The sequence below is a fragment of the Podarcis erhardii genome, assembly GCF_964252035.2.
Source record: "Podarcis erhardii genome assembly, chromosome: 2".
In the NCBI taxonomy this organism is placed as follows: Eukaryota; Metazoa; Chordata; class Lepidosauria; order Squamata; family Lacertidae; genus Podarcis; species Podarcis erhardii.
The window spans coordinates 111,417,058-111,442,210 of NC_138498.1; the positions used below are offsets into that span (position 1 = coordinate 111,417,058).

The 25,153-nt window shown below is 45.2% G+C and overlaps 1 protein-coding gene across 2 annotated transcripts in view; it reads right to left on the reverse strand.

Moving 5' to 3' along the window:
• LOC309337204 (C-type lectin domain family 2 member D-like) overlaps positions 1-25,153 on the reverse strand; it is a 115,073-nt gene that overhangs the window by 13,441 nt on the left and 76,479 nt on the right. Inside the window, exon 1 of one of the 2 annotated variants that reach the window (XM_081853946.1) lies at positions 1,977-2,283. The exons of the other annotated variant lie outside the window; for it this stretch is intronic. The gene's annotated coding sequence lies outside the window, so the exon portion shown is untranslated. Of the gene's footprint in view, positions 1-1,976; positions 2,284-25,153 lie in introns of those variants that run through there. 2 annotated transcript variants of the gene reach the window in all.

The following is a 25,153-nucleotide window of genomic DNA, read 5'->3' on the forward strand; positions in this document are numbered from 1 at the left end:
TGCCATTCAAATAGTGTGGGTATACCCAATCATGTGATTGATTATGTGGAGCGGGGCTTACCCCCCCCAATATTTTATTCTCTTTCTAATCAGAACCAATGAAGGTGGTGAAGGTCCTGTGTTAGTGTCTAGAGGCGGTTGGAGGATGGATGGCAGCTAATAGGTTGAGGTTGAATCCTGACAAGACAGAAGTACTGTTTTTGGGGGACAGGAGGCAGAAAGGTGCGGAGGACTCCCTAGTCCTGAATGGGGTAACTGTGCCCCTGAAGGACCAGGTGTGCAGCCTGGGAGTCATTTTGGACTCACAGCTGTCCATGGAGGTGCAGGTCAATTCTGTGTCCAGGGCAGCTGTCTGCCAGCTCCATCTGGTACGCAGGCTGAGACTCTACCTGCCTGCTGACTGTCTCGCCAGAGTGGTGCATGCTCTAGTCATCTCTCGCTTGGATTACTGCAATGCGCTCTATGTGGGGCTACCTTTGAAGGTAACCCGGAAACTACAACTAATCCAGAATGCGGCAGCTAAACTGGTGACTGGGAGTGGCTGCCGAGACCATATAACACCGGTCTCGAAAGACTTACACTGGCTTCCAGTACGTTTCCAAGCAAAGTGTTGGTGCTGACCTTTAAAGCCCTAAATGGCCTGGGTCCAGTATACCTGAAGGAGCATACCCACCCCCATCATTCTGCCCAGACACTGAGGTCCAGTGCTGAAGGCCTTCTGGCGGTTCCCTCGTTGGGAGAAGCCAAGTTACAGGGAACCAGGCAGAGGGCCTTCTCGGTAGGGCACCCGCCCTGTGGAACGCCCTCCCACCAGATGTCAGAGAGAAAAACAACTACCAGACTTTTAGAAGACATCTGAAGGCAGCCTTGTTTAGGGAAGCTTTTAATGTTTAATAGGTTATTGTTTTAATATTCTGTTGGAAGCTGCCCAGAGTGGCTGGGGATGGGCGGGGTATAAATAAATTATTATTATTATTATTATTATTATTATTATTATTATTATTATTAAAGTTTGCACCCCTGCACACACAAATCAAGAGAGAAAGAAAGTCGTGGAAAGGAGTTGGGGAGCCCAGAACCCGCAGCGCCTACGCTAAACTTCCTATCAAGGAGGAGGCGAAACGGACACGGGGATCCTCGGTTCTCTTTGCCCAAAGTCCGCTGACAATGGCCCTTAACATTTGAATCAACCACTCTTCCTGAATTTGGAAACGGAGACCCTCCTGCAACATCTGAACTGGGCAGGGCCCTCGCTTAGCAGCGGAGCACCAGCTTTGCACGCACAAGGGCCCAGATGCGACCCCCAGTAACAAAAGTAGGGCTGGGAATACCCCCCCACCTCTGAAACTCTGAAGAACTGCTGCCAGCCCGTGTAGACAAGACTGAGTTTGATGCACTCGGTGTAAGGCAGAGTCCTAGGTAAGGATGCTGACTTGAATAAAATATGGGGGGGGGCACAAAAATGATCACAACACACACACACCATTTGAATGGCAATGCTAATCCATTTTGGGGGGAACCCAGCCCCCTCAAATATTTTATGGGGGGAGCAAGGGGCCTCGACCCATGGAGAGGGCAGGTTTATGCTGGGGTAGGGGGAAGAACCGAGTTATCCGCAGCACAATTGGCCAGTTACTTAAGTATTTTTATTTATTTACTTGCTTTGGGGGTCAGCTGCCCCCCCCAGCAGTTGGCTGCTATGCCAGTCCTACTCCAGAGTAGACCCAGTGGACTAGCGTTCCGCAGGACTACTCAGAAGTACCATCGCCTCGGCAGCATGGGACTTCTCGTTATCCCAGCAACAGCGGGCGCACAGAGCTGCTGCAGCCGGGCTTTCCTCTGGGACAAGCCTCGTCGCAAACAGCCACGGGCTTTTGCTTTTCCCCGGCCCCCACTCCAGACCGCGAAAGCACGTGGAGATTCAGACTCGCCTGTCCCGTCACTACGTTCGGTTATGGGAAAGGACCCTGACTTACTTGGTTGGATCTCAGCCTTCCTTCTGTTCCCCACCCAACAGCCGCTTTGCAGCGAGGAAAGAGACGTGACCAGAGGTGGGGGTAGCAACCCCCCCTCCTGTCCCCGCCTTCAACTCATCCCATACGGAGACGAGTTAGCGTAACCGGGTGGACTGATGTGATCGGGGAAACCCAGGCCCACACATTTTTCCTTTCTGTGGTTTTTCTGGACTTGGCAGTCGCCCAAACAAAACAGCCTGAAGTCTTTGCTGAAAATGTTACTTGGGCTTTTGCGTTCCTGTGATGAAATATCAGAAAGAACTTTCTGACAGTAGGAGAAAGTGGAAGACAGTAGAGGCGGTGGACTCTCCTTCCTTGGAGGTTTTTAGGCAAAGCTTGGATGGCCACCTGCCATGGACGCTTTAGCTGAGATTCCCGCATTGTAGGGGGTTGGACTAGATGACCCTAGGGCCCTTTCCAATTCTACAATTCTATTTCTGTAAAGGCTCCTGGGGTTCTGCCTTGATTGCCCCCATTTTCACCCGCGGTTGTGGCATTGCTCCTTCCAAAAGCCTAGTTAATGCTTTGGGGAAATGCGGGTGGCGCTGTAGGTTAAATCACAGAGCCTAGGACTTGCCGATCAGAAGGTCAGCAGTTCGAATCCCCGCGACAGGGTGAGCTTCCATTGCGCGGTCCCTGCTCCTGCCAACCTAGCAGTTCGAAAGCACGTCAAAGTGCAAGTAGATAAATAGGTACGGCTCCGGCGGGAAGGTAAACGGCGTTTCTGTGCGCTGCTCTGGTTTGCCAGAAGTGGCTTAGTCATGCTGGCCACTTGACCTGGAAGCTGAGACACGAACCCAGTTCCCCAGATTACAAGACTACTGCTCTTAACCACTACACCACACTGGTTCTCACCGCAACCCCAGAATCGGCCACAACCGGACCTAATGGTCAGGGGTCCCTTTACCTTTAAGGAGCATAGGAGCCAACTCCTAGCCTAGGAGCCGAGTTCCCTTTGGGTGGACTTGCTAGAACCCCCAGGCCTCTTGCCGGAAGTCGCTCCTCTTTGTTGCTTTCTCTCCTATGGAGAAGGGGCTCGCCCAGCCATCAGATCGCTCCCCAAGCAGAAATCAAACTGCTGCTGCCTTCTCCCAAGTGGGGGGGGGGGGAGAAGATGCACCTCTCAGTTTTCTGCCTGCTGAAAAGGCATAGAAAGGAAAGAGCAAATCCGGAGGGAAAACGAGTGGCAGCAGGAAGAGAAGGAGACGGGCCTCTGGGAAAGAAATTCCATTGAAGAAGGAACCCCAGTTGCATGGAAGTAAGTGCCACTGAATTCAATAGGACTTAATTCTAAGTAGACACATATTTTTGCCCCCAATGTATTTGGGTAAGTGGTGGGGGCTGTGGGTGGCTGCCCTGCTCTCCCTTAAGTCTGTTTGCCCCGGAGACCCATTGGAAAATTGGGAGGAGGCAGTCCAGCTTTTACTCCACTTGCTTTGACTGGCATCCTAGCCTCATTTGTTGTTGTTGTTGTTTAGTCATTTAGTCGTGTCTGACTCTTCATGACCCCATGGACCAGAGCACGCCAGGCACTCCTGTCTTCCACTGCCTCCCGCAGTTTGGTCAAACTCATATTAGTAGCTTTGAGAACACTGTCCAACCATCTTGTCCTCTGTCGTCCCCTTCTCCTTGCACCCTCCATCTTTCCCAGCATCAGGGTCTTTTCCAGGGAGTCTTCTCTTCTCATGAGGTGGCCAAAGTATTGGAGCCTCAGCTTCAGGATCTGTCCTTCCAGTGAGCACTCAGGGCTGATTTCCTTAAGAATGGATAGGTTTGATCTTCTTGCAGTCCATGGGCCTAGCCTCATTTACCTGGAGGTAAGTCCCATTGGACTTACTTATGAGTAGATATGGTTAGGACTTATCCAATGGTGGTGTTTGTTTCAGCCAGGGGTCGGCAAGGTTTACCTCGCCTGGGCTGGTTCACTCCAATGGAGATCCCTCCATGGGCTGGATCGCGTGTGCGCATGAGTGTGCATGCGCAAGATTTTCGGTTTCTGCGCAGATGAGATTTTTGGTGACCCAGAAGTGAGTCCCTGCACCGCGCTGCACCTGTTTAGTGCAGCGTGTGGGAACTCGCCAAGCAGGCAGCTTGGTTCGGGGGCGGCTCGGTTAAATGACCTCCGTGGGCTGCTTGTGGCCCATGGGCCTTGGGTTGCCTACCCCTGGTTCAGCTCTCTCTCATTAAAGTTCGCAGTAGTCGCACATACAGAAAAACTGCTCCCATTCAGAAAAACTGCTCCCCATGCCTTCTTTGCTGTGTTCAAACCATGCTTGGTGATGGTAAAACCACTTCTGTGCAGTCAGTTGTGGGGCGACGATTGATGTGGCTGTGAGGGAGCTTGGCTCCCACACTGCCTCCTCCTACTCAGAGGTAAGGCCTATTTCCTGGAGGTGCCCTGGAACAGAGTGACTAAAGCCACACATTGAAACAAGGAGTGAACAGCAAATCTTTTGCAAATTCCCTTCCCCAAATCTATAAACAACCCCTTGCCCTGTTCCAAAATATTGCACAACATTCCTCAGTCACTAGGAAAAAGAGAGGAAAATCCCTCTGGCTCCCTCTGCATTAAATAAACATACATAATTCTCTCTTCTCTGTGGCCATCCATGCTCCAAGATCACATGCTGATGTGCTCTTCAAGAAGAGTCTGGAAGATGGGAGGCAGACAGAGAAAAGGAACTTTCATGGGTGCATTTTTAAAAAAGTTTCCTGGAATTTCCCCCTGCCCTCTAAGAAACAATCTTAAGGGGGGTCATTTTTAACATTAGAAATATACAGTGGTACCTTGGGTTACGTACGCTTCAGGTTACATATGCATCAAGTTACAGACTCCGCTAACCCAGAAATAGTGCTTCAGGTTAAGAACTTTGCTTTAGGATGAGAACAGAAATTGTGCTCTGGCGGCGCAGCGGCAGCAGGAGGCCCCATTAGCTAAAGTGGTGCTTCAGGTTAAGAACAGTTTCAGGTTAAGAACAGACCTCCAGAATGAATTAAGTTCTTAACCCGAGGTACCACTGTACATATATTATACAAATCCCTTATATAGGCTTTTTCTGTCAAATGAATGATACCTACCAAAAGATCAATTTCTCAGCCAAAGGAGAAAGATTATTAAACTAAGGCACAGTTGCACTTCTGAAGTTAATTAACAGACTTCTGCAAAACTACATTGGAGTTGTGGAGGGAGCTAACTTTCATTCAAAAGTTAAGCTAAATCTAATGAAATGGTTGTGGTTTTGAAAAGCTGTGTTTGTGTTGTTGTGCTGTGTGTGTGTTGTTGGTGTGCGTTGTTCTGGTGGTGGTTGCTGCTTTCTTTACAGTTATGCTATTCAGCCTGAATCTCCCTTCACAAAAGTTCTTCCCTCGTCTGATAATTCAAACACACACACCTGCTGCCCGAAATATTTAACCAAAAAGGTTAACCGCCTTTGATCAAATGGGATTCTGATACAGCAGGGGATATTTTTAGAACAGGGGTCAGCAAACTTTTTCAGCAGGGGGCCAGTCCACTGTCCCTCAGACCTTGTTGGGGGCAGGACTATATTTTTTTTGGGGGGGGGGGAGAATGAATTCCTATGCCCCACAAATAACCCAGAGATGCATTTTAAATAAAAGGACACATTCTACTCATGTAAAAACATGCTGATTCCCAGACCGTCCGTGGGCCGAATTTAGAAGGCAATTGGGCCAGATCCGGCCCCCGGGCCTTAGTTTGCCTACCTATGGGTTAGAAGAAACTTCTTGATGAAATTGGTTGGTGGGCGGGGGAGTCAGGTTAGGGGTCAGGTTAGGCTGAACCACCATCGGTTGGAGATGGCCTCTCTCTTGATTACCTGCACAAAACTATTTGTTGAAGATTGGGGTGGGGCCTGACAGGCTCCCTAAAAGACTGCTGCTGCTGCTGCTGCTCGACAGAGAGGGCTCCTTTTTTAATATTGTTTTTATTTTTTATCTATGTCATTTCAAATTATTACTGATATTAAAGTTGTATTTTTAGTTTTAGATTTTATGATTTATGTGCGAGTTCTTTTCCATTTGGTTGTGTACCTTTTGGTGTCTTTTATTTATTGTTTATGACTTTTGTTATGTTGGTAATTATGTAAATCTCTTGTCATGTTGTAAGCCACCTTGAGCATTGTTTTAACTATGGTAAGGCAGCATGATGATGATAATGATGATGAAGTTACAGGGAACCAGGCAGAGGGCCTTCTCGGTAGTGGCACCTGCCCTGTGGAACGCCCTCCCACCAGATGTCAAAGAGAAAAACAACTACCAGACTTTTAGAAGACATCTGAAGGCAGCCCTGTTTAGGGAAGCTTTTAATGTTTAATAGGTTATTGTATTTTAATATTCCGTTGGAAAATGCCCAGAGTGGCTGGGGAAACCCAGCCAGATGGCGGGGTATAAATAATAAATGATGATGATGATGATGATGAAGATTCATCCTGATTTGCTTGTGTAGCACCCTGCTTGTGGTTAACGCTTAGCTGGAATGAAATATTCAACGCAGCAATAGAGAAATTAAAATAGTAATTTATTTGTCAGACAAATAAATAAGAGGCACAGTGGTACATGGTTACCAAGCTCTGGCCTGGCCTCCTGCCATTCTGGCCAGCACTTATATTCCCTTAATCCAGCCCCCTTTGCTCCTCCTGTGGCTGCCTCTGTCCAATCAACCTGGTTGAAATTCCTATTGGCTGTTTGCTAGAACCAATCACAAAAGATACACCCACTTCCTTCTGTCCTTATATGGGAGACAAAGAGCTATATATAAATGATAAATAAGTAATAATATATCTTACATGGAATCTTAATTACCAGCTCACCTCTTGCCCTTCTTGCCCTATTGCCTTCTAAAACAAATGTTTAATCTTACAATTTTATGTTCAACAGATGTCAAGGATCTTGAGTTTCACATCAACATTGAAAGATTTCCTTCATTTAAGGTTTCTAAACAAATGCCTGACAACTATATATCAAGACTGCTTGGATGGCGTCTTCTGTCTGGCAGGGGGGCTAGGCTGGTGGCTGACTTAATTTCAGGATAAATACAACTCTTACAACCATATGAAATAAGAATCTAGCATTCCTTAAATCCTTTGCATAATTACATTTAAGCCAATATATTTAAGATAATATATTTCATACATTTATCATAGGTAGCCTCTTAAAAGAATAAAGCTTCTCAAAGTGAAAAGGAAGGAACTCAATAAAACACAGCTTTTAAAAGAAGCCTCTTCAGTTTGCACCTCCCCCTTTCACCCTCCTCTCCAGCCTCAAAATAAAATAGGAAGAAGCTTCTTCTTCTGCCAAGCCAGTTGCCTTTCCAACATTTAACACATTTTAACCTTTTTAACTCTCTTAGTTTAAGAAACAGCTTTAAAAGAGACTTTCCCAAAAATGCTCTCTTTCCAGCTAAATGTTTTTCCCCATTTGCCTCTGGCCTTTGAAAATACAACTCAAGGTTTAAGAGAGGCCCCATGGTATCATTTTACTATTTGCCCATTCCTAATGGTGTTTTGCAATCTGCAAGGTCAGTTGTCTGTAATTCCTTTTTTTATGACTTTGAGAATTGTTTTTCCTGCTATAAATCAATGGGGCCCTTCTTGTCTTAGGAGAATGGCCAAGGTTTTCTCTGCCTGGCATGAAACATTTGAAAATCCTTTTTAAGCTCATTTTAAAATGCAAGCCCTGATTAAACATATAGAAGCTTTGATAAAAATGCAGGCTTATGATTAGATGCCTCATTCCCCCCTTTCAAGCTCAAGGACCTTCATCCCAAGTGTCCTTGATAGCTTGACCTTCATCATATTCCTGAGGTAAAGCTCTGTATAGGGCCATGATATGAGGTAGAGTTTCATTTGAAACCATCTTGCTAATTGTACTTCTAAAACATGAAATGATACATGGCATCATACATAAAACCAATACTACTACTGTCAAGAAAAACAAGCAAGACAATAGTATCCCTTTGAGTCCTGCGACATTAGGTAACCAATTGGTGAGCCATCCCATATCCCATCCTTCCCATGTTTGTACTGGGACATGTGCTATATTCTCCATCTTTGTGGCCAACACACGGATTGCCTCACCATTATCAGAAATGTTAAAGCAACAGGCATTCCCTGTCAAGTTCAAGACTCCACATAGGCCTCCCTGCCTGGCAAGTACATAATCCATTCCCATTTTCAGCTGCAAAATGGCGGCTCTACTTTCATCCAACTGTTGTGCAATAAGTCTCAAACTCTGGGCCGTTGCATTGGTTACAAGTTCCACTACTGCTTGCAATCGAATTATTCTGTTTAGATTATAAATAGGATCCCGTGCCCCTTGTATGAGCTCACCAGGATTCCAGGAGGCAGGATCATAATAGGCTATAATGCGCTCTGGCGGCCAATCATCAGTACCGCTCCAACTTTGGGTACTTCCTCCTGCTATATGAGAAATATCAGCATTCCTTCGTGTTCGCCTGGCCGAACTAGTGGGCATAATCCACATTGGTGGTAATACCCAACCCAAGAAACAAGTCCCACTCCATTTGGAAGGGAGTTTCTTGTATGCCCATTCTCCACATATCCACCACAACCATCGGGTCTGAGGTTTTTGGTACGGGGAGTACAGAAGGCGAAATACCAAAAGGGGTAGAGAGTTCACAGTGCAGTATGTTAGATTGCCTTTTTCTGTCACAGTTATGTTCCACACCACTTTCCATGCATGAATAAAAGGAGGTGCACAGGGCAAGGTATTCCGAGTTCGATAGGTAGTACCGTGTGCCCAGGTATGACTATTCTTCTTATAATCCCAAGTATAGTGACAATGAGAAGAGCCTATCATGGGAGAATCAGCTGCATCTGATGATTTATGTACACAGAATTCCCCTTGTACAGGTATAACTCGTAATGGTTTAGTTGAGTTCCATCCGGGGAAATTCTGTATTTCAGTTTGGTGTGGCATTTCGCTTACCATACCAATGGCATCTAATGGTATCGGTAATAAGGGCATACCTCCCTCTGAATCATCTGGCCCAAGAGAGCAAACAAGGCAATTGGTCCTATTTGCAACATTAGCTACCATTTCAGCTAAACCTACCCACATATTGTGGTCATGGCTGAATCCATATTTAGCCAATTTGGTCAGATTCAAGGACCCTTCCCCTTCCCAAGGGATCAGGATTAATAATAAAATCATGTTGATGTCTAGTATATGCATTCCTTCCACAAAAGATTACCTTATTGTGATAGCAAATAATTATTAGCCCCAATATAATTCCCCCAGTGACAGAAATGGGGAACCACCAAGACCAAAACATATATCCCGAGGATCCCCAATGAGTACTATCTCTGATAATTGTTCCACAAGGGGGGCAGTCAATCAATTGTATTAGAGAATCTTTCCGTTCACAGTCGCTGGTTCAGACGCTCCTCAAGCTTCAGGCGTGCGCAGGTCAGCCAGCTTCCAGGTTGTGGCTGCAGCAGGCCGGTCGTCAAATGTTGCCCGTGACCTAGCCCGTTCCCGGTAGGGCTAGATACAGGGGTTTTTGGAGAGAGTTAGTTTTAAAGGATTAGAGGGGTCACCTTTGCACGTCCAACTGCCTTCAGACTTCTTCAAACGAGAGTGATGAATCCAGGGGGTCACCTCAGCTACCTTCACCGCTGTTGGAGTAGAGAGCAAGACGGTGTAAGGTCCACGCCACTTAGGTGCAAGTGGATCACGTTTCCACTCTTTCACCCATACGCTATCGCCAGCCTGGAACTGATGAATCGGCTCGGCAATGCTGCATGGCGTGCGCTCGAGGGCCCACCTGTTAAGAGAAACAAAAACACGGGAGAGAGATTGCACTTGTTCCTGTGTCACATGGTCTCCTATTTGTTTAAGGTCAGCTGGAATATCCTGAACAAAGGAGGGCGGTCTCCCATACAGGAGCTCAAAAGGTGACAACTTAAGTCTTTTTGTGGGTGCACACCGAACACGAAACAGTGTTATGGGTAACACATCTACCCATCCCAATCCCGTTTCCTGGGTTAATTTTGCCAATTGGGTTTTCAGAGTCCGATTCATTCTTTCAGTTTTCCCTGAACTCTGAGGCCTATATGCTGTATGCAGTCTCCATTTTACTTGTAGGACTCGACATACATCTTGTACTACTTGATCAATGAACGCTGGCCCATTATCACTTCCAATGCATCTAGGTAATCCAAACCTTGGGATCAATTCAGTGAGGAGTCTTTTAGTTACCTCTCGTGCCTTTTCAGTTCGGGTGGGAAAAGCTTCAACCCATCCGGTAAGAGTATCTACAAACACAAGGAGATACTTGAATCCCTTAGAAGGGACCAGCTCTGTGAAGTCCACAATTAGGCTTTCCATGGGGACGTATCCCACATGCTGAATTCCAGGAGGTTGTACCGGTCCCTGCCTGGGATTGTTTTTAGCACAAAGAACACATTTCTGTGAAATGCAAGTTGCTAATTGTGATAGATTAATAATATACAACTTCCGACTGAGACTCTCTCTAGTTGCAGTACCGCCAAGGTGAGTAGATTCATGATAATTTCTTACAATTGTGCCTGCTAGATGATGAGGTACATAAATCCTATTGTCCGGCAGGATCATCCAACCGTCCTTCACAACTGCTCCTTCCTGTTCAGCCCACTTCCTCTCTTCTGGGGTATAGTGAGGTTTAACTTCTTCTGGAACTACCTCTGGTATGAGGGCTGCTATAAATCCTCCCACAGGCTTTTGGGCTGCCTCTCGGGCTGCTTTGTCAGCAGCATGATTTCCTCTGGTTATTGGATCCCTTCCTCGTCCATGACCTTTGCAGTGCATTACAGCAATCTGTTCTGGAGCCCATACTGCTTCTAACAGGATTTCTACTTCAGGTCCATATTTCAAAGCCTTCCCGTGGGCTCCGATTAGACCTCTTTCTTTCCATAGAGCTCCATGTGCATGCAGGGTTAAGAAGGCATATTTTGAATCAGTATAGATGTTTGCCTTACATCCGGCTGCCAATTGCAGAGCTCTAGTTAAACCTATAAGTTCAGCCTTTTGTGCTGAGGTGCCAGCAGGCAAAGCTTCAGCTTCCACAACTTCCTCATTGGTGACCACAGCATATCCTGCTCGTCTGGCACCTTCATGCAGGTAACTGCTACCATCCGTATAATATACAACATCTGGATTTTTTAATGGCTCATCTTTCAGATCAGGTCTACTGGAATAAACTTCATCCATTACTTGGAGACAATCATGTGATTCCTCATCATCTACCTCTGGTAGGGGCAGCAAAGTCGCTGGATTGAGCATATTCACTACTCGTAGATGAATCCTGGGATTTTCACACAATAAGCCTTGGTATCTAGCCATCCTTGGGTTCGTTAGCCAATAACTACCCTTATATTCCATGAGTGTCAGAACAGCATGAGGTACATTCACATACATCGTCTGGCCAAAGGTAAATTTATCAGCTTCTTTGACAAGGCTCGCAGTGGCCGCTACTGCCCTTAGGCATGGAGGCCATCCTTTTGCTACTGAGTCCAATTGTTTAGACAAATAAGCTACTGGACGGTTCCAACTTCCTAATCTCTGGGTCAGGACTGCCGCTGCAATCCCATTCTGTTCATGTACATACAGCTGAAAGGGTTTTTCCGAATTAGGCAATCCAAGGGCTGGTGCCTCCATAAGTCGCTGTTTGATAACTAAAAAGGCTTGTTTCTGCTCAGGTCCCCATACAAATGGGTCCTTTTCTGCACCTCGAGTGCTTTCATGTAAGGGCTTGGCCAGACTACTGAAATCAGGTATCCATAGTCTACAAAACCCTGCTGTTCCCAGGAATCCCCTAAGTTGTTTTCTTGTGGTAGGTTCCTTGATAAGGCAAATAGCTTCTTTCCTCTCTGGTCTCAATGCTCGTTGTTGGTGTGAGATGTCAAAGCCCAAATATTTGACCTTTTCTAAACATAACTGTGCCTTTTTCTGGGAAACTCGGTAGCCAGCTTCCCAGAGCAAGTGGAGCAGTTCCTCTGTCCCTTCTTTACAGGTATCAAAATCCTTTGCAGCTAGTATAAGATCATCCACATATTGCAGAACCACCTTTTCTCCCGGTATTGAGGGGTAACTTGTTAGATCCCTCGCCAAGGCAGTGCCAAATAAAGTTGGGGAATTTTTAAATCCTTGGGGCAATCTTGTCCAGGTTAGCTGGCCTTTTGTTCCTGTCAAAGGGTCTTCCCACTGGAAGGCAAATATAGGTTGGCTCTGTGGTGCCAGCCGGCAACAGAAGAATGCATCTTTCAAGTCCAATACAGTAAAAAATGTTGCTTCTGGTGGGATCAAACTTAGCAAGGTATATGGGTTTGGTACATTTGGGTGCAAGGTCTCGATAGCCTGGTTTACGAGCCTCAAGTCCTGCACTGGCCTATATTCATCTGTCCCAGGTTTTCGAACAGGCAAAAGGGGTGTGTTCCATTCTGATTGGCAAGGCTTAAGCAGACCATATTTTAATAGGCGGTCCAAATGTTTCTGGATGCCCTCTGCTGCTCGCCGGGGTAAGGGATATTGCTTTACAGATACAGGGGTAGCCATAGGTTTTAGGGTTACTACAACTGGAGCTATATTCTTAGCCATTCCTGGTGGGCTATTTTCGGCCCATACTCCTGGTGGCACCTGTAGAGTTCGGAGGAGCTTGTTTAATTCTGTATCCAATGTGGGTTGGACTTGCAAGGCTGACATTAGGCGCCATGATTGTTCCTTAGGTACTGAGAGGGTAATTATTCCTGCTACTTTTGATGGCAGTTTCATTTCTGGACCTCGAGGAGTGAAAGTGATTTGGGCCTGCAATTTGGACAGCATATCTCTGCCTAAGAGAGGTATTGGACACTCAGGTATATACAAAAACTGATGGGTTAAACGATGTCCCCCAATCTGGCATTCCAAAGGTTGGAGGAAAGACCTCTTGGCTGACTGTCCAGTGGCACTTTTAATGACTACACTTTTGGATGCCTTTTTCTGCAATAGTTCTGGGAGTACTGAGTATTCAGCCCCAGTATCAATCATAAAGTCTATTAAATGGCTCCCTAATTGAATCGTGACCGTGGGCTCCTGGAAGCCTAACTTTATGGAGTCCGGTCGTTCCTAGTCTTGGGTAAAATCCTCTTCTGCCAGTCCAATGAAATTGTCTCTACTCCGTCCCTGTCCTGGTCTCTGATATCTTCCATCTCGGATCATTCCCCGTCCCCGTCCCTGGTTTCTTGGGCCGGAGCCGGAGCCTGGGCCTGGGCCTGGGCGTACTTCTTCCAACCTCAGGGGTTCAGGACACTCCCGCTTCCAATGACCCTCCTTCTTGCAATTTGCACATTGATTCCTTCCCAGTGGTGGATTCCTTCCTCGCCCTCGCCCTCCATTTAAGGGGCGGTGGTCTTGCTTCACTGCTGTGGCTAGCATTACCATCTTTTCCTTCTGCCACTTCTTCTTCTCTTGCTTCTCAGCCTCATCCCTATTCCGATAAACTCGGCGTGCAATGGCCATAATTTGGCTCATCAGCATCCCTTCCCATCCTTCTGATTTCTGAATTTTCTTACGAATGTCAGAAGCGCACTGGGCCACAAATGTAGCAGTAATCATTCTACTGTTTTCAGGGGCTTCAGGGTCAAAAGGAGTCCATATACGATAGGCTTCTTGCAGCCTCTCTAAAAAGTCTCCCGGACTCTCATTTGGTTTCTGTTCTACTTCTGAGACTTTAGACATATTAGTGGGCTTCTGGCATGCCCTGCGGATACCTTGCACAAGTGTCTGGCGGTAGGTGGTGAGTCTGGCCAGGTGAATTGCATTGTTTGGATCCCAATTAGGATCTTCCAAGGGAAAGTTATCTTGGAGATGACGGTCAATATTATAAATATTTCCCCCTCTGGCCTGCTCACGCAAATATATCTGTGCCTTTTCAATTATGTCTCTCCTTTCCTCAGTGGTGAACAGAGTATTCAGGAGCTGGCGGCAATCTGTCCAAGTAGGACTATGAGTATTTATTATTGAAGTCACCAAGTCCATCATAGCCTGAGGTTTTTCTGCAAAAGATGGGGTGTGTGTTTTCCAATTCATCAGATCTGTAGTTGTGAATGGAATATATTGCAGGGTCGAAGTTCGAGGTGGCCGTGGTCCGGGTTGCCCATTAACCAGCGCAGGCTCCTCAAGTGCATCAAATACTCTTCTAAGAGGGGCTACTACGTGACCTTTCTCTTCACTTTGCTCTAGGGGCCTCAAATCATAGGGGATGGTATCTGTCGCAAGGCGTTCTCTTAGCAGCTTTATACGCCTGGCTGTATTGCTTGCTGACCGAGCAAGGTCTCCCTGTAACTTCTGTAACATTTCTCTGGGACTTGGATGTACAGGGGTTTGGGGTGGGCAATCAGTTGTTCCACTAAAGGAGACTGTAGATGGAGGTCTATTAGGAGTCACAGGTGGAATAACCACTTCTGCTTGGGCTTTATTATAGAACTCCAATGCCTCCTGAAGATATTTATCATAATCTATCAAGGAATCAAGCTCTGTGACTCCACTCCCATTATTCATTCCAGTTTCTTGCCTTGGGGTTACAACTGGTGGAGTGTTTGGATTAAGCTCCCTTCGATGTGGAGCATAGGGTGGAGGTGGAAGCACCTCTTCCTCTGGCCCCTCAAAAATGGGTTTGAGTTTATTTGGCAAGATTCCTTTCCTAGCTTCGGCTTTTACAGCCAATAATTTGCATCGTTTGACTTTGCATTCCCTTATCCATGGAGGATTTTTATTTAATGTGCTCAGCCAGGAATCTATATATGGAAATTGTTCTGGGCACCCTCCAGTTTCTTTGGCGATATCAGTCCAAAGTTTGCTCACTAAATTTATATCAAAGGTTCCCTGGGATGGCCATCCAGTAATTTGTTTTGGCCATTCTAGTTCACATAACGTTCTCAAGCGCTCTGGCGTCATTTTGACACCATATGCCCCTGAGAAGGCTTTCTTAAAATTATTTAACATACACTCAAGAGGTGTATTTTCCCCCTTTGAACCCCCAACTCCCATTGTATGGCCCTGTGAAGTATCCACTCAGTCACTCACAGACGCGCTTTGTGGGTTTCCTTGCCTAGTGAAGTCGGCCTTACTAGGAACCGAAGTACTGCCCACTCCACACTCAGGTCAGCTACAGATTGCTCTGTACTTTCTCACACATACAATGCGCTGGATACTTCACCACACTCTACCTCCCAATCCTTCCCTTTCCCTACACCAGATCACCATCTGATGTACCCAACCACCTAGCGTACTCAGTTTCCCCTTACTGAGACGCAGAAGTTTGATCAAGACTTCTCTTCCTCCTAATTAATTGGAGGGCCAAAAATCCCTTTGTGCACTTACCCTTGGTTGGTTCCCTGTTTCCCCCGGTCCGTCGCCGCCAGTGAGCAGGGTATCAGACAGACGAGTCTTCTGCGTTCCCCCTGGAAAAATTTACCAGTGCGCGCTTTGGGTAAGCAGTTGTCCTCTCTCTTGTACCCTGCCCAGTAGGGCGAAGGGGCTGCGTTCCAGCAGACCACTTATCCGAGTCACAGGGCACCATAAAATGTAGCACCCTGCTTGTGGTTAACGCTTAGCTGGAATGAAATATTCAACGCAGCAATAGAGAAATTAAAATAGTAATTTATTTGTCAGACAAATAAATAAGAGGCACAGTGGTACATGGTTACCAAGCTCTGGCCTGGCCTCCTGCCATTCTGGCCAGCACTTATATTCCCTTAATCCAGCCCCCTTTGCTCCTCCTGTGGCTGCCTCTGTCCAATCAGCCTGGTTGAAATTCCTATTGGCTGTTTGCTAGAACCAATCACAAAAGATACACCCACTTCCTTCTGTCCTTATATGGGAGACAAAGAGCTATATATAAATGATAAATAAGTAATAATATATCTTACATGGAATCTTAATTACCAGCTCACCTCTTGCCCTTCTTGCCCTATTGCCTTCTAAAACAAATGTTTAATCTTACAATTTTATGTTCAACAGATGTCAAGGATCTTGAGTTTCACATCAACATTGAAAGATTTCCTTCATTTAAGGTTTCTAAACAAATGCCTGACAACTATATATCAAGACTGCTTGGATGGCGTCTTCTGTCTGGCAGGGGGGCTAGGCTGGTGGCTGACTTAATTTCAGGATAAATACAACTCTTACAACCATATGAAATAAGAATCTAGCATTCCTTAAATCCTTTGCATAATTACATTTAAGCCAATATATTTAAGATAATATATTTCATACATTTATCATAGGTAGCCTCTTAAAAGAATAAAGCTTCTCAAAGTGAAAAGGAAGGAACTCAATAAAACACAGCTTTTAAAAGAAGCCTCTTCAGTTTGCACCTCCCCCTTTCACCCTCCTCTCCAGCCTCAAAATAAAATAGGAAGAAGCTTCTTCTTCTGCCAAGCCAGTTGCCTTTCCAACATTTAACACATTTTAACCTTTTTAACTCTCTTAGTTTAAGAAACAGCTTTAAAAGAGACTTTCCCAAAAATGCTCTCTTTCCAGCTAAATGTTTTTCCCCATTTGCCTCTGGCCTTTGAAAATACAACTCAAGGTTTAAGAGAGGCCCCATGGTATCATTTTACTATTTGCCCATTCCTAATGGTGTTTTGCAATCTGCAAGGTCAGTTGTCTGTAATTCCTTTTTTTATGACTTTGAGAATTGTTTTTCCTGCTATAAATCAATGGGGCCCTTCTTGTCTTAGGAGAATGGCCAAGGTTTTCTCTGCCTGGCATGAAACATTTGAAAATCCTTTTTAAGCTCATTTTAAAATGCAAGCCCTGATTAAACATATAGAAGCTTTGATAAAAATGCAGGCTTATGATTAGATGCCTCACTTGCACAAAACTTAAGTGGAGGTTAGATTATATCCTGTCTTTATTGTGCATTTGTTCCAATTTGTTTGTGAGGAAGTTAAACATCAATGAGGATTCATCCTTCATTCATCCCCGGTTTGCTTGGAGGGCATAAAAAATCTTCCTTTGCTCATTTCCCTCATGTCATTAAAAAAAGCTATTGTTCCTTTTTAAAAGTAGACTTGTCTTCCTAATTTAACCCCTTTAATCCGTTGATTGTGCAAACCTAAATTTCCAGGCATGCAAAATACTGAGAGCCTGGAGGCTACATTCAAATGACCCCCCCCCAAAAAAAAAAATTCATTGGTTTCTACACACCCACTCATCTCTCCATCTTCCATCCAGGCAAGCAAGAACCACCTTCATTGTTCCAGCCATGCAGATTTTTATTTCATGTCATGGATGGACCCCTGGGCTTTGCTCCTGTTGCGAGGGGCGTTCCCCTTCTCACCAGTTAATGAATACTTTTTGTTGTGTTCAAAACCTGCCTAAAGAGGCCTTCACTTGCCTGCAGAAACCACACACAGCACAAACCCTCTTAATGTCTGCAAGTGCTCAGGAAATGAGCCATCTTCTGCAGCAGACAAAAATATGAACTTGAGAGGAACCTGCTGGAGGCCAAACAAGTCTAGTAACACCCTGTTGTTGCAGTGGCCAGTCAGATGTCACCCAGATATATTCAAATAAAGAAAAAAAGCAACAGGATACAATCCAAAATGTCACAAAATAACAAGCAACCTTTTAACTCCTCCATAATAGTTCACTGGGCTGGATGCCCAGCAAAAAATTGTCCTTGTTGTCCTCCCTTGTCCTAGGATTGAAAATGGGATTTCTTTTTTTTTTTTGCAGGTTGAGTATATGCTATACTACTGAGTAAAGGCCTTCCCAACTGGGTTTTGGAATCTTTTTATTAATTTATTTACTTTCTAATTTTTTTTAAAGTTGCGTAACGAACACAGCCAGTCAAAAATGTAACAAAAGAGAAAAGAAATGTTAACAAAATCTAAACTATAACCGGCTAAGCAGAATGAGAAACGAAAATACTGAGGGGCTTCTGTGTGCAGACACCACTGCAGAAAGTTTTCTAATAAGCAGAGATACAGCATTTGAAGAGAAACCAATATTTAACGTTTAACATATCCATACATTGGAATATACCCTAGAGCGGTGGTTCTCTTTCTTTTTCTCTGGGCCACACGCTAATAATAAAAACTTGCATGGGCCATACTGAATTTTTTATTGATAAGAAATACATGGCCTCCAATACTAAGGCTCCAATACTTTGGCCACCTCATGAGAAGAGAAGACTCCCTGGAAAAGACCCTGATGTTGGGAAAGATGGAGGGCACAAGGAGAAGGGGACGACGGAGGACGAGATGGTTGGACCGTGTTCTCGAAGCCACAAACATGAGTTTGACCAAACTGCGGGAGGCAGTGGAAGACAGGAGTGCCTGGCGTGCTCTGATCCATGGGGTCACGAAGAGTCGGACACGACTAAACAACAACAACAACAACATGGCCAGGGATGGGGGACAACAATTAGCAGTGCTTGATTTATAACATAGAACACAACTACTTTATAATATGATGGTGGGACATCCAGAAAGTATAAGTTCATAAGAACAGGAATAATCCCCAAAATATACCCTAAGTATGTATAAGCATGAGATTTATTCTATACAGTGGTACCTCGGGTTACATACGCTTCAGGTTACATACGCTTCAGGTTACAGACTCTTCTAACCCAGAAATAGTACCTCGGGTTAAGAACTTTGCTTCAGGATGAGAACAGAAATAGTGCTCCGGCGGCACGGCGGCAGCAGGAGGCCCCATTTGCTAAGGTGGTGCTTCAGGTTAAGAACAGTTTCAGGTTAAGAACAGACCTCCGGAATGAATTACGTACTTAACCCGAGGTACCACTGTACTAAGTATGAGAGCTATGCTATACTATACTACACTGAAATGTTTAAATGTTTCTTTGATTGTCCTTGATTCTTCCTGCAACACTTCCCATGGCATGGCATGGCACGCCCTTTGAGAACCGCTGTCCTAGGGACTTTGCTTTTGTTGTCTGAAGAATGTATAGAGGCAATTCAGCTCTTATCTGGTTTTTTTGCAGTCATATCTCTCTACATGTTTATTTCCTCCCAATAATCTTGGCTTTCATGTAAGGTTTCTGTATCAGGGCTAACTGCACAGTGCTGTTAAATTAGCCCCTTTAATATCCTCCCGTTACTTATTCATTCAATTGACATTGTGCCCTTCCTCTCAAGGGAGCCGCGGGCAGCAAACACATCATTAAAATAACATCATAAAAAAACCATTATATCATTGTTATCACCATTTATTTACTTTTAACAATTGGCCTTCTCTCGGCCAAATCCAGGCTAGAATTTAGACATTCCTGCCCTAGAACAAACTACTGTACTTGTTTAAACTAAACACCACATGGGTATTATTTATAGAAAACTGCTTTTATCACGTATTACACAAAATCAATCTGCTGGGTCCTTTCCACTTGTCTCTGGGGATTCTGGTGAGAGTTTCCACCTGGTGTGCAGTGATGTGGTGATACATCGACATGCAGGGGCTTGTCAGGGCAGCCACATAACAACCCCCACAAACCACACACACTCCCCAATTGACTCAAAGAATGCTGGCAGCTGTATAAAGGAGAAGTGAAATTATGGTGGTGTTGACTATTCATGTAAGAACAGCCTGCCAGGCCAAGCCAACGGCCCATCTAGTCCAGCTTCCTGTTCTCAAAGGGGCCAACCAGACGCCTGTGAGAAACTTGCAAGCAGGGTCTAAGCAGAAGAGCAGTCTCCCTTCCTATCGGGCGACACTCTGATGGCCCCCAAATAGTATTGCTCTATTATGCCTTGGGCAGACTACACTTGGAGTATTGTGTCCAGTTCTGGGTGCCACAGTTTAAGAAGGGTGTTTGCAAGCTGGAACACGTGCAGAGGAGGGCGACCAAGATGGTCAAGGGTCTGGAAACCAAGCCTTGTGAGGAATGGCTGCAGGAGCAGGGCATGTTTAGCCTGGAGAAGAGGAGCGCGAGAGAAGATAGGATAGCCATCTTCAAATGTTTTAAGGGCTGTCACATGGGAAAGGGAGCAAACTTCCTTTCCCCTGCTTTGGAGGGGTAGATTCTGATGAAACATTAGGAAGAACTTTCTGATAGTTAGAACTATTTGACAGTGGGAGGGACTCCCTCGAAAATGTGGTAGACTCTCCCTCATTCAGGGCCGGATTTAGGTTTGATGAGGCCCTAAGCTCCTGAAGGTAATGGGGCCCTTTATATGTCCTGCTGTCCTTCGTCAACAACAAATTGTCACTGTTTTTTGTGTTGAATATAGGCTGCGTGGTAATTTATGGAGCTAATAGGTCCAACACAACACAAAACACTGTTGCTGTTTGTAGGTTTTATTTTACTTGTTTCTATCTTATATTGTGGAAATGTACATTCAGGGTTTTTTCCCCTTTGAATTTTTGGGGCCCCCAAGAGAGTGGGGCCCTAAGCTATAGCCTGTTTAGCTTATACATAAATACGGCACTGGCCATAAGGCATAAAGCATATATGCCATAAGGCAATAGGCATATATGCCATATGGAATAAGGGATTAGGCATATATGCAATAAGGTATAAGGTATTAGGCATATATGCCACAAGGCATACGGAATTAGGCATACAGTATATGCCACAAGGCATAAGGCACATAAACCGTAAGGCATAAGGGATTAGGCATACAGGATATGCCATAAGGCATATAAACCACAAGGCATAAGGGATTAGGCATACAGTATATGCCATAAGGCATAAGGCATATAAACCGTAGGACATAAGGGATTAGGCATACAGTATATGACATAAGGCATAAGGCATATAAACCGTAAGGCATAAGGCATTAGGCATACAGTATATGACATAAGGCATATAAACTGTAAGGCATAAAGCATTAGGCATACAGTATATGCCATAAGCCATTGCTCGGTCCCTGCTCCTGCCAACCTAGCAGTTTGAAAGCACGTCAAAGTGCAAGTAGTTAAATAGGTACCACTCCGGCGCGGAGGTAAACAGCGTTTCCGTGTGCTGCTCTGGTTCGCCAGAAGCAGCTTAGGCATGCTGGTGACATGACCCGGAAGCTGTACACCGACTCCCTTGGCCAATAAAGCGAGATGAGCGTCGCAACCCCAGAGTCAGCCACGACTGGACCTAACGGTCAGGGGTCCCTTTACCTTTACCTTTATATGCCATAAGGCATAAGGCATATAAGACGTGAGGCATAAGGCACATATACCATAAAGCAGAACGGATTAGGTAGATATGCAGTAAGGGATAATGGATTAGCCATATATCACATAAAGTATAAGGAATGAGGCATATATGCAATAAGGTATAAGGGATTCAGCATACAGTATATGCCATAAGGGATAAGCCATATAAACCATAAAGCATAAGGGATTAGGCATACATGACACAAAGTATAAGGAATTAGGCCTCCTATTTGCAAGAAGAAATGGGCGGCAGCTCCTTTTGGCGATGGTGCACCTAGCAGCATATTTAAAGCAGGCAGAATAATAGGCTTGTCTTCTTTTTTACGACTGGCCCATCATTTCCTTGGGTTAGGAAGACAGCCAATCAATAGGTGAGGAAGCTGAACCTGTTGAAGATCTGCTTGTCACAAACAGCTGAGGCATAGAAAGTCCGCATGGTTAACTGGCCTCCTCAGTTAACCAAGAGCAGAATCGAAGAATCTTAGTTGGGAGGGATCCCAAGGGTCATCTAGTCCAACACCCTGCAATGCAGGAATCGCGGCTAAAACGCTTCCATGACATCTGGCCATCACTTGTGAGGTTGCCCTTGTTGCTCCTAACTCTTGGTTAAGGGTAGCTCCCCCCCTTTCAAAACTGCAACAAACAATAAAAAAACAATAATAAAACCTTCACAGCAACAGAACCTCACAAATTGTCCAGATGTTCACACAATGTTATCCCACCATACATTATTCCAAGGAAATCAGGGCAACTTCCCTACCTACTAACTCTTGCAACCTAGAGGCCTAACTCTTGCAACCGACCCTGTGAGTTTAGCCGGGCTGAAACCGAGAGACAGTGACTGGTGCGAGGTCACCCAAGGAATTGAGCAGGTAAGCGGAGTTTGGAATTCCCCACATTTTAACCACATCCTTGAAGTAACCACCGCTAACTTTCATTACACGAAAGACTGCTCATTACTGTAATGCATCACTGAGAAATTGCAAGTTTCAGTAGAAAGCGCAAATCTCTTAAATAATATTATGCCATTCGAAAAACAGTATCGTTTTCATTAAGGATAACATGAAACAACACAAACAATGGGTACTGATCACCAGATACAAAGCAAAACACAATGACGATGTGTTTAAGGCATAAGGCTAATAGATACAAGGCATATACGCCATAAAGCATAAGAGATTAAGCATATATGCCATAAACCAAGGCATAAGGCATATATGCCATAAGCAGGGCCAGATTTAGGTTTGATGAGGCCCTAAGCTCCTGAAGGTAATGGGGTCTTTTATATGTCCAGCTGTACTTTGTCAACAACAAATATTCACTGTTTTTTGTGTTGAATATATGCTATATGGTAATTTATGGACCTTATAGGTCCATACACAACACAACACACTGTTGCTTTAAAAATTTTTGGGGGGCCCAAGAGAGTGGGGCCCAGAGCTATAGCTTGTTTAGCTTATAAGTAAATTCAGCACTGCTTTCATTGGAGGTTTTTAAACAAAGGGTGATTGCCATCTGTCATGGAAATATGAGCCAACGTCTAGGGGCTGAGGTCCCTTCACCCCCCCAATAAAATATTTGAGGCGGCTGCCCCCCATGTTAATGGGCATTGCCATTCAAATGGTGTGTATATGCCGTATCATGTGATCAATTATGTGTGTGGGGGGGGGCTTACCTGCCCCCCTATAATATTCAAGTTGGCACCCCTGGTCATGGATGTTTTAGTCAAGATTCCTGCATTGCAAGGGGTTGAACTGGATGACTGGGTTCAGTTATTATCATTCATCATAAAGCTTGGGCTACTATCACTCCTTGCACATAGACGTTAGATGTACAGTGGCACCATAACATTATCAACTGTGCAAATGTGTGTATGTTTTAAAAAGAGTATACAGTGGTACCTCTGGTTACAAACTTACAGTCATACCTCATGTTATGTTTGCTTCATGTTACGTTCTTTCAGGTTACGTCCTGTGGCAACCTGGAAGTACTGGAAAGGGTTACTTCTGGGTTTCGCCGCTTGCGCATGTGCAGAAGCGCAAAATGATGTCACGCGCATGTGCAGATATGGCGAATTGCAACCTGTGCGTGCACAGACGCGCAGACGCGGGTTGCATTCTTTTCATGTTGCGAATGGGCTTCCAGAATGGATCCTGTTCGCAACCAGAGGTACCACTGTAATTCGTTCTGGAGGTCTGTTCTTAAGCTGAAACCGTTCTTATCCTGAGGTGCCCTTTCGCTAATGGGGTTTCCCTGCTGTGTGCGCGCCTCTGGTGCACGATTTCCGTTCACATCCTGGGGCAAAGATCACAACCAGGAGCAGCTACTTCCGGGTTAGTGGAAATCGTAACCTGAAGCTTTAATAACCAGAAGGGTTTGTAACCAGAGGTACCACTGTATCGCAGGCAAGTGAAGGTCTAGTTCAGGATGAGGAGAGGGTGGGGTGTTTAATCTCTTACCCTTTGATCTTTTATCATTGCCTGAGGATACTGTTTGGTGAGAGGGATCAGTACCAGGGAGGAGTGTTTGCTGTTCCACTCATCCTTGGCTGAGTCATCTCTGGAAGGATATAGGAACTTGAGTGAGAGTCAGATTACAGTTCCAAACAATATGCCTGACAAGTGGCAGTTTTTATTGGTCGTTGCCTCATCTCCTTAATGTTTTTTGTCCCCTGGGCTTGAGATGCCCCACCTCAGGATTATTATTTTATTTGTTATGACATTTATATCCCACCATTCCTCCAGGATGAAAAGGAGGAACATGCTATGAGGAAGGCATGCTTGGCAAACCCTCACAGTGATCAATTCCCACCCGGAAACCAATGTCCCCACTGTGGAAGGACGTGTGGATCCAGATTTGGCCTCCACGGTCACTTACGGACTCACTGCTAAAACTGTGTTTATGGAAGACAATTTTACTCAGCTATGAGTGATCACCAATGAAGAAGAAGAGATTTCATCCTCGCAACAAGCATGTGAGGTAAGTGAGAACCTGTGACTGACTCCAAGGCAGGCATAGGCAAACTCGGCCCTCCAGATGTTTTGGGACTATAACTCCCATGATCCCCAGCTAACAGGACTAGTGGTCAGGGATGATGAGAATTATAGTCCCAAAACATCTGGAGGGCCGAATTTGCCTATGCCACAGTGATCCATGCAACGGCCACCTCCAGGCTTGACTACTGTAATTCGCTCTACGCGGGGCTGCCCTTGAAGCTGTCCCAGAAACTCCAGCGGGTGCAGAATGCTGCAGCCAGGCTCCTCACGGGGTTTCTGCCATGGGAGCATATTCACCCAGTGCTTTTCCAGCTGCACTGGCTCCCGGTGAAGTACAGGGTCAGATTTAAGGTGCTGCTTTTGACCTTTAAAGCCCTTCATGGCCTAGGACCCTCGTACCTATGGGACCGCCTCTCCCGGTATGCCCCATGGAGAGCATCAAGGTCCATAAATAGCAACACCCTAGTGGTCCTGGGCCCTAAGGAAGTTAGATTGGTTTCAACCAGAGCCAGGGCCTTTTCAACTCTGGCTCCAGCCTGGTGGAAAGCTCTGCCTCATGAGACCAGGGCCCTGCAGGATCTGATTTCTTTCCGCAGGGCCTGTAAGACAGAGCTGTTCCGCCTGGCTTTTGGCTTGGAGCCAATTTGATTCCCTCCCTCTATTTCTTTTTTCTTTTCCTTTCTCCTCCTGTGATGAGGCTACATTTTAATATTTTAATGTTTCAATATTTTAATGTTGTATTTTAATTTTGTTTTTAAGTTGTAATCATTCAACATGTTTTTATTATTGCTTATTAGCCGCCTTGAGCCTGGCCTTGGCTGGGGAGGGCGGGGTATAAATATTATTATTATTATTATTATTATTATTATTATTATTATTATTATTATGCCTGTTCCAAGGTCACCCACTGAGTTTCATGGCTGATTAGAGGATTTGAGCCCTGGTCTCTCAGGGCCTAGTTTGTCAGAGATT